Source organism: Suncus etruscus, chromosome 6, assembly GCF_024139225.1.
Source record: "Suncus etruscus isolate mSunEtr1 chromosome 6, mSunEtr1.pri.cur, whole genome shotgun sequence".
Classification (NCBI taxonomy): Eukaryota; Metazoa; Chordata; class Mammalia; order Eulipotyphla; family Soricidae; genus Suncus; species Suncus etruscus.
The window spans coordinates 53,156,022-53,164,194 of NC_064853.1; positions in this window are offsets into that span (position 1 = coordinate 53,156,022).

Below are 8,173 nucleotides of genomic sequence, written 5' to 3' on the forward strand. Positions count from 1 at the left end.
AACCCCTGAGCACCGCCGGGTGTGACCCAAAGCCAAAAACAAACAAAAAAAGAAAAAAAGAGAAAAAAGAAAAATTAAAGACAATAGAGATGAGGCTAGAAGAACCAGCTCACAACATGAAGCTCACCAAAAGAGTGGTGAGTCTAGTTAGGGAAATAACAGTAACAACTATTATGACAATGTTAATAAGTGAGAGAAGTAGAATGCCTGTCTCAAATAGAGGCAGGGGATAGGAAGGAGGTTAGATAGGGGCATTGGTGGTGGGAATGTTGCACTGGTAAAGAGGGTTTTTTTTTTTTAATGACTGAAACCCAATAACAAACGTGTTTCTAATCATGGTGATTAAATAAAGCATTATTTAAAAAAAGAAGTAGGGCCCGGAGTGATAGCACAGCGGCGTTTGCCTTGCAAGCAGCCGATCCAGGACCAAAGGTGGTTGGTTCGAATCCCAGTGTCCCATATGGTCCCCCGTGCCTGCCAGGAGCTATTTCTGAGCAAACAGCCAGGAGTAACCCCTGAGCACCGCCTGGTGTGGCCAAAAACCAAAAAAAAAAAAAAAAAAAAAAAAGTAATAAGAAGCCGGGCTAGAGGCCAGAGTAATAGCACAGCAGTAGGGCATTTGCCTTGCACGCATTCAACCCCAACAGACCCTGGTTCGAGCCCCAGCATCCCATATGATCCCCCAAGATTGCCAGAAGCGATTTCTGAGCACAGAGCCAGGAGTAATTCCTGAGAGTCATTGGGCATGGCCCACAAAACTAAAACAAACAAACAAACAAAAATGCCAGGCTAGAGATGAGGATTAGGAGAACTAGTCCATGATAGAAGCTTGCCACAAAGAGCGGAGAGTGTAGTTACAGCAGAGAAGGGTCTACAATGAAAGTGATAGTTGGAACTGGTCAACTGTTCCAGCTCCTTTCTTATAAAATTCTATGTGTGCCTTATGTACCTTTGATATTAACTTCCTATCAGATGAGTGTTGGATAATCATAGAATCTTAATAAAAATTAAAAGAAAAAAAAGTGGGGCCAAAGTGATAGCACAGGGCAGTGTTTGCCTTGCATGCTGCCGACCAAGAACCCGGGTTCAATCCCCGATATTCCATATGGTCCCCGGTGCCTGCCAGGAGGATTTGCTCAGATTTCTGAGCAACAGAGCCAGGAGTAACCCCTGAGTACTGCTGGGTATGGCCCAAAAAGCAAATCAATCAATCAATAAAAAAAAATTTTTAATTATGAAATTGGGAAGCGATAAAAAGGAGGAGGTAGAACTGGAGCTCAGGCCTCTAAGCAGGAGCCACTGTTTGATTGATGCTAGTTAGTATCTGGTGGTGGTCATGGGTCTGCAAACACGAGAAACACTGCAAAGTGATTCAGCAGCTGCTCCAGGAAGAAGCTGCCAGGACTAGATTTGAAGTTGGTGCTTGGGAGCTTAAGCAGGACAGGAACTGGAAGAAACAAATCCCTTTTTTCCTCTATCACTGCTGACACCTTCTCCTATCTCCTCTCATTTCAGTCAAATCAGCACAAGCTGTTTAAGCAGAAATGTATAATCTCAGCCCAGCATTACAAGAACATAAGATGGAGGAGGGGGCATGGAGACAGTACAGGAGTTAAGGCTCTTACCTACCACACGGCCAACCCTGATTCGTTTTTGTTTTTACTTTTGTTTGGTTTTTGGGTCACATCCGGCGATACTCAGGGGTTACTCCTGACTCTGTGCTCAGAAATCACCCTAGCAGGCTCAGGGGACCACATAGGATGCCGGGAATCGAACCACCATCTGTCCTGGGTCTGCCGTGTGCAAGGCAAAAGCTCTACTGCTGTGCTATCTCTCCAGCCCACCAATCCTGATTCGAATCCCCTGCATCATGTATAGGTCCTCTAAGCATTACCATCAGTCACTCCTATACACAGAGCCAAAAAATAGCTCCTGAGCACTGCTGGATGTACCCTATCCCCATTTAGAAAAAAAAAATGATGGGTTGGACCAAAAGACAATAATTGGAGACCCAAGGAAATCTCAGTCTTAAAGTTTCTGCCTCAAAGACCTGAGACCACCACCTCCTCACGTCAAGTGTGATCCTAGTGACATCACTGCCCAGTGTATGATCTCGAAATCAAGGGTATGGAATTCTTTTTTTGGGGGGTGGCGGGGGGGGGGTCACACCCAGCGTCAGGAGTTACTTACTCCTGGCTCTATGCTCAGAAATCGCTCCTGGAAGGCTGGAGGGACCATATGGGATGCCAGGATTTGAACCACTGTCTTTCTGCGTCTAAGGCAAATGCCTTGCTGCTGTGCTCTCTCTCAGGCCCCGGGTATGCAATTCTTTTTTGAGGCCACACCCGGCGGCTCTCAAGGGTTACTTCTGGCTCTTTCTCAGAAACTGCTCCTGGCAGGCTCGGAGGACCATATGGAATGCCGGGATTTGAACCACCGTTGGTCCTAGGTGGGCTGCTTGCAAGGCTAACACCCTACCGCTGTGCTATCTCTCCGGCCCCACGGGTATGCAATTCTAACTCATCACAGTAATGCAAGGATGTAACTGATCTAATAACAACGTTAGAAGATGCTGGCCAAAGATGTTAGCAGTAGAATGTTTGTTAAAGTATCTACTCAACACACTGAACTGATTTTAAAACTATGGAATTATAGATGATTAAAAAGCTTTTCCACTTTTGTGTCCAGAAAGAATGTTTTGGGTTTTGTTATTTTGTGATTGGTTTGGGGGCCACGTTCAGGCTTACTCAGTGCTTTTCCTGGCCTAAGGGACCACTCCCAGTAGTGTTCAGAAAACCATATGCAGGGCCAGGATTCTAAGGAATTGGCTATACACAATATATGTCCTATTTACTGTGTCCTATTCACTATCTCTGGCCTGTGTCTAGAGTTTCACAGAAAGGAAAACTTCAGGAAAAAATAAAAATGTTAATGCTTCCTTCCACCTACAAATGACATCACAGTAGTAAATGGTCTTAAAAGTACTACTAAGAGGCAAACAAGTACAAAAGAAACAAACATAGGAATGATATTCATGGAAAACATGTTGAAAAAATGACCAATGAACATATGGAGGCAATTGTCACAATGGAAGCCATTTTAAAGCCTAGAAAAGCAATGTGAGCAATATAGGAAAGAATTGTGTCTTGTCAGTAAAAAAAAAAAAAAGAGAGAGAGAGAGAAACTGTTAAAGTAAAATGGATTTCATTCTCTAACTAAATAATCAGAATCAAAACTATTAGTTAATTTGTCTGGAAGTAGCAAGAAAAGTCCAAGCTACAGTCTGAATTTCTGAAGGAAATTCTAGGAATTTCTAGGAATGTAAAGAGAGAAGAGGCATGCTCCAATCGGGAACACCCTCTCCCCAAGGGAACCCCAGATCACTGTGCATGGTTCCCTAGAACTACCACCCTCTTAGTGCCTCTACCTCTCAAGGACTTAACCGATCTGTAGAGAGAAGAAACATGGGGGAAAGATAAGATAGTATCCATATTTGAGGGTAGAGGGTGAGGCCTTACCCAGTGCTCAGCTGTGACTCTGGTAGTATCTCGGGGGATCAGATGCAGTACCAGGTATTAAGTACTAGTTCTCTTTTTTTTTTTTTTTTTTTTGTCTCTCTCCTTCTTTCTATCAGCAATAATTTCCTCCAGACCTACCTCCACTCCTACCCAGGCTTCTACCCAAGGCTGATCCACCAACCCCCAACATGCAAGTTCAAGACAGTCTCCAAGAAGGGGGATGAATGGAGAGAACAAGAGAAGGGTGGCTCTATTGTTATTTTCCAGTTTCTAGAACCTTCTTTCCTCACTTTCTCCAGTGTTGATAGTAGTTTCTCCAGGGTTGTTGTTAAGGACCAGAAGCCTAAACTCACTCATCATCTAAAGTAGGAACAATCACTCTTTCTGGTGCGGAGGACCCACACCCAACAGTGATCAGGGAGCATTCCCAGGTCAGTGGTTGGGGGTAGTTTTGTGGGTTCTTGGGAGACTATGCAGTGCTGGGAAGCAAACTGGAAATCACTGTGTCCTTTAAAGATTTTTAAATTATTGTTGAAATATCACCTTCATGAAGAAAAAAGGCGCAGGCATACATTTGATGAGTTTTTGACAAGTAGAAAAGCTTATATTAATGTCAAAGCTTTAAACAAGATATAGGACATTTTGATCTTTCCAGAATTGTCAGTCAAGCCTCTTCTGAGGTGACCAGGGTTCTGATTTTTACAGCGATATATTCATTTCTACAAGCTCCTGAACTTTATATCATGCAGTTACTTTTTGATCTTTCTTCTTTCACTCACCCCTAAATAATATTAAGATCTATAAGTAAAAGTTTTATTTTGAAATTCTAGACAGCTAGAATTTTATCTAGCTGAAATTCTTGTGCCCATTAAATATTATTTACTTGGGGGTACCCCATTCATTAGCATGAGTGTCACTTCATATTTATGTGAGGGAAAGATATGTGCTGAAACAGCAGGCCTCAAAAAGAACCATCAAACACCACATGCTGAGCCCACATATAAAAACAAAAAAATTTTTTTGTTGTTCTTCAGGCCACACCTGTCAGCGCTCAGGGATTACTCCTGGCTTTGTGCTCAGAAATTGCTCCTGCAGGGCCCGGAGAGATAGCGCAGTGGCTTTTGCCTTGCAAGCAGCCGATCCAGGACCAAAGGTGGTTGGTTCGAATCCCGGTGTCCCATATGGTCCCCCTGTGCCTGCCAAGAGCTATTTCTGAGCAGACAGCCAGGAGTAACCCCTGAACATCGCCGGATGTGGCCCAAAAACAAAAAAAAAAAAAAAAAAAAAAGAAATTGCTCCTGCAGGCTCTGAGGACCATATGGGATGCTGAGAAATGAACCCTGGTTGGTTTTCTGGGCCATTTGCAAAGCAAACACCCTAACTACTGTGCTATTGCTCTGGCCTCTATAAAAATTTAATTATCACTTGAATTCACTTGAAAATGATCTCTTTTGGTTAAGCAGGATTTTTTTTTTTTTTTTGGTCCTAGACTCTAAATTTTGCACACTATTACTAGATTGCTTGCTCCATTGTATTTAAACAGTAAGAGCTCACACTCTGGGCCCGGAGAGATAGCACAGCGGTGTTTGCCTTGCAAGCAGCCGATCCAGGACCAAAAGGTGGTTGGTTCGAATCCCGGTGTCCCATATGGTCCCCCGTGTCTGCCAGGAGCTATTTCTGAGCAGACAGCCAGGAGTAACCCCTGAGCACCGCCGGGTGTGACCCAAAAAAAACCAAAAAACAAAAAACAAAAACAAAACAAAAAAAAAAAAAGAGCTCACACTCTGCTAATCTCCTAAACACACAAAACTTACACCCTGGGCCAGATAAGATGATAGCACAGTGGGTAGGGTATCTGCCTTGCATACAGCTGACCTGGGTTCTCCAGAGCAGAAGACCTATGTATGGTGACTACAAGTGGGCTAGTCAGATGGAGGTACACATAAGGAGCTGAGGTCCCACCTGGCTGAGACCCCCCTAACACATAGGTTAAAGAGCAGTGGTGTGAATGATCTCAGATGATAAAAAAAAAAAAACTATCCAATCCAGTCCAAATAACTGAACAGAAACCTGAGAAAATGAAATTATTGTTTTTATAAACTATTGAGCCTGTTCCACACTAAGGGATCACTCCTGGTGTGGCCAAGGGGACTTATGTGGGATGCTAAGAATGGAACCCGGGTCAGTCATACACAAGGTGAATGCCCTACCTACTGTACTTTCACTCCAACCTCGGGAATGATTTGTTTTCTGATTTCCTCTTATGCTCAATGGATTGTTTGGTGGAGAAAGATAAATTGAGAACAAACTGTCCTTTTTAGGGCTTGGAGCTAGGACCGTTGCCCTTGTCTAGTGTTATTATTCACCTGGTTTTATAGAACCTTAGTGTCTGAACTGTGAGTACAGTGTAGACTTTACCAGTCCTTTCCTTCCTGGGAAACACACTGTGGAGGTTCAAGCAGGGCAGAAATTCTTCCGCTCTCTGGAAGCTGCCACTTCTCCATTCCCTGGTTCCCCCAAACTCTACTTGAGAGGTGTTCAGGCACCCAGAATCCACACTTCAGCTCTTTGAGTCATCTCATTGGTCCAAGACTAAATACCATCTTAACAGGGAAAGGTAAGAAGACATGGAATTTCTTGGAGGAAGAGTACGTGATGGTTAAGAAAGATGAATGGGACCTTCAAAAAGAAAAAGTGGGAGTAACATAGCCTGTGAGGATTTTTTTTTTTTCTCTTCTCCCATGATCTAAGTCAGTCTTTTCTGGCCATAAAACTTCAAGGAAGATTTATGGCAGTTGAATTCCTTTCAGTGGATGTCATTGAAAAAATAAAGGCAGTTCAGAGAATGTCTCTTCCTGCATGGAACATTTTTTCAAGTGCCTACAGCTTGAAACAATCCATATGCCAAAGCTGCGTGATGTGGAGTGTCATGTCCCAAACTTCACTATTATATTTGGGGAAGGCATGTTCTGCTATCTTTCTGCTTTTCCCTCCAATTCCTCTCTTTTTCACTGCTGTCACATTTGTGAAACGTGCCCCTCCTCCAAATTAAAAACTATAGTCAAAATTAAAAACCAGCAACTTTTCTGGGCAAGTGCTGTTGAGAATGTACAGAATGCCATGTCTTTCAGATAATGTGTACAAAAATCTTTGTTTAGATTTTCAGATACAACAACAGAGTGAGATTACAGGAACCAGGGGACCAGCTCACAAGGAAACTTATTGATCTCTCTGGCGCCTATTGATCTCTATCAGTCACCAGCCCACTCTTTCTAAAAATATACTTCCTAATTCTTCTCCTATGGAAGCTACTTTTTTTGTGTGATCAGATGGGCAAGAGTGTTCTCTAGAACAGGAACCCATCATTTTCCAATTTACAAGCTGGAGGTTTAATAGAGTTAAAAAAAAAAAAAAAACTAGGGAGGGGGGCCGAGAGATAGCACAGCGGTAAGGCGATTGCCTTGCAGGCAGTAGGATGGTGGTTCGGATCCAGGCATCCCATATGGTCCCCCGAGCCTGCCAAGGGCGATTTCTGAGTGTAGAGCCAGAAGTAGCCCCTGAGCGCTGCTGGATGTGACCCCCCCAAAAAAAAAAACTAGGGGGGAAAAGGGAACACTGAACAGTGTTCAAGGCTTACCCCACGCTCTGTACTCAAAGAGCATTCCTGGTAGGTTCAGGTGCGGGAGATCAAACCTAGGTCAACTGCATACAATGAAAGCATCTTACCTGCTGCACTATCTCTCTGATCCCCAATAAAACTCTTTTCTTGATCTGCCATCTTGTGTTTGGACTGATTGGCCCCATCAAGCAGCAGTAGAACCAGCCTTTTAAGGTTATAATGATAGTTCCCCAATTTCTTTCTTTTTTTTTTTTTTTTTTTTGGTTTTTGGGCCACACCTGGCAGTGCTCAGGGGTTACTCCTGGCTATGCGCTCAGAAGTTGCTCCTGGCTTCTTGGGGGACCATATGGGACGCCGGGGGATCGAACCGCGGTCCGTTCTAGGCTAGCGCAGGCAAGGCAGGCACCTTACCTCCAGCACCACCGCCCGGCCCCCTTTCTTTTTTTTTTTTTGGTCACACTTGAAAGAGCTCAGGGGTTACTCCTGGCTCTATGCTCAGAAATCACTCCTGGCAGGAGTGGGGGACCATATGGGATGCTGGTATTGAACCATCGTTCGTTGAGTCGGCCACACGCAAGGCAAACGCCCTACTGCTGTGCTATCTCTCCAGCCCTGATAGTCTCCCATTTTCTTTTTTTTGTTTGTTTGTTTTGTTTTTTGTTTTTGGGTCACACCCGGCAGTACTCAGGGGCTACTCCTGGCTCTACGCTCAGAAATCGCTCCTGGCAGGCTGAGGGGACCATATGGGACACCGGGATTCGAACCACTGTCCTTCTGCATGAGAGGCAAACACCTTACCTCCATGCTATATCTCCGGCCCCAGTCCCATTTTCTTATGTTTTCCAGACTCTCTTCACTGGCTTGGAGCTGTCATCCCCAAAGTTTACCCTCAGATCTATTAATGTAAAGAAACTCGAGACCAGGATGCCATGCCTAGTGTTTTTAGCACCCATGTCATACTAAGTGGCCTAAGAATCCCAGAGGCTTCTGGGCATTTTTGAGATGATGCCATCTCAAAGGTCAGTGGATTGTCTGT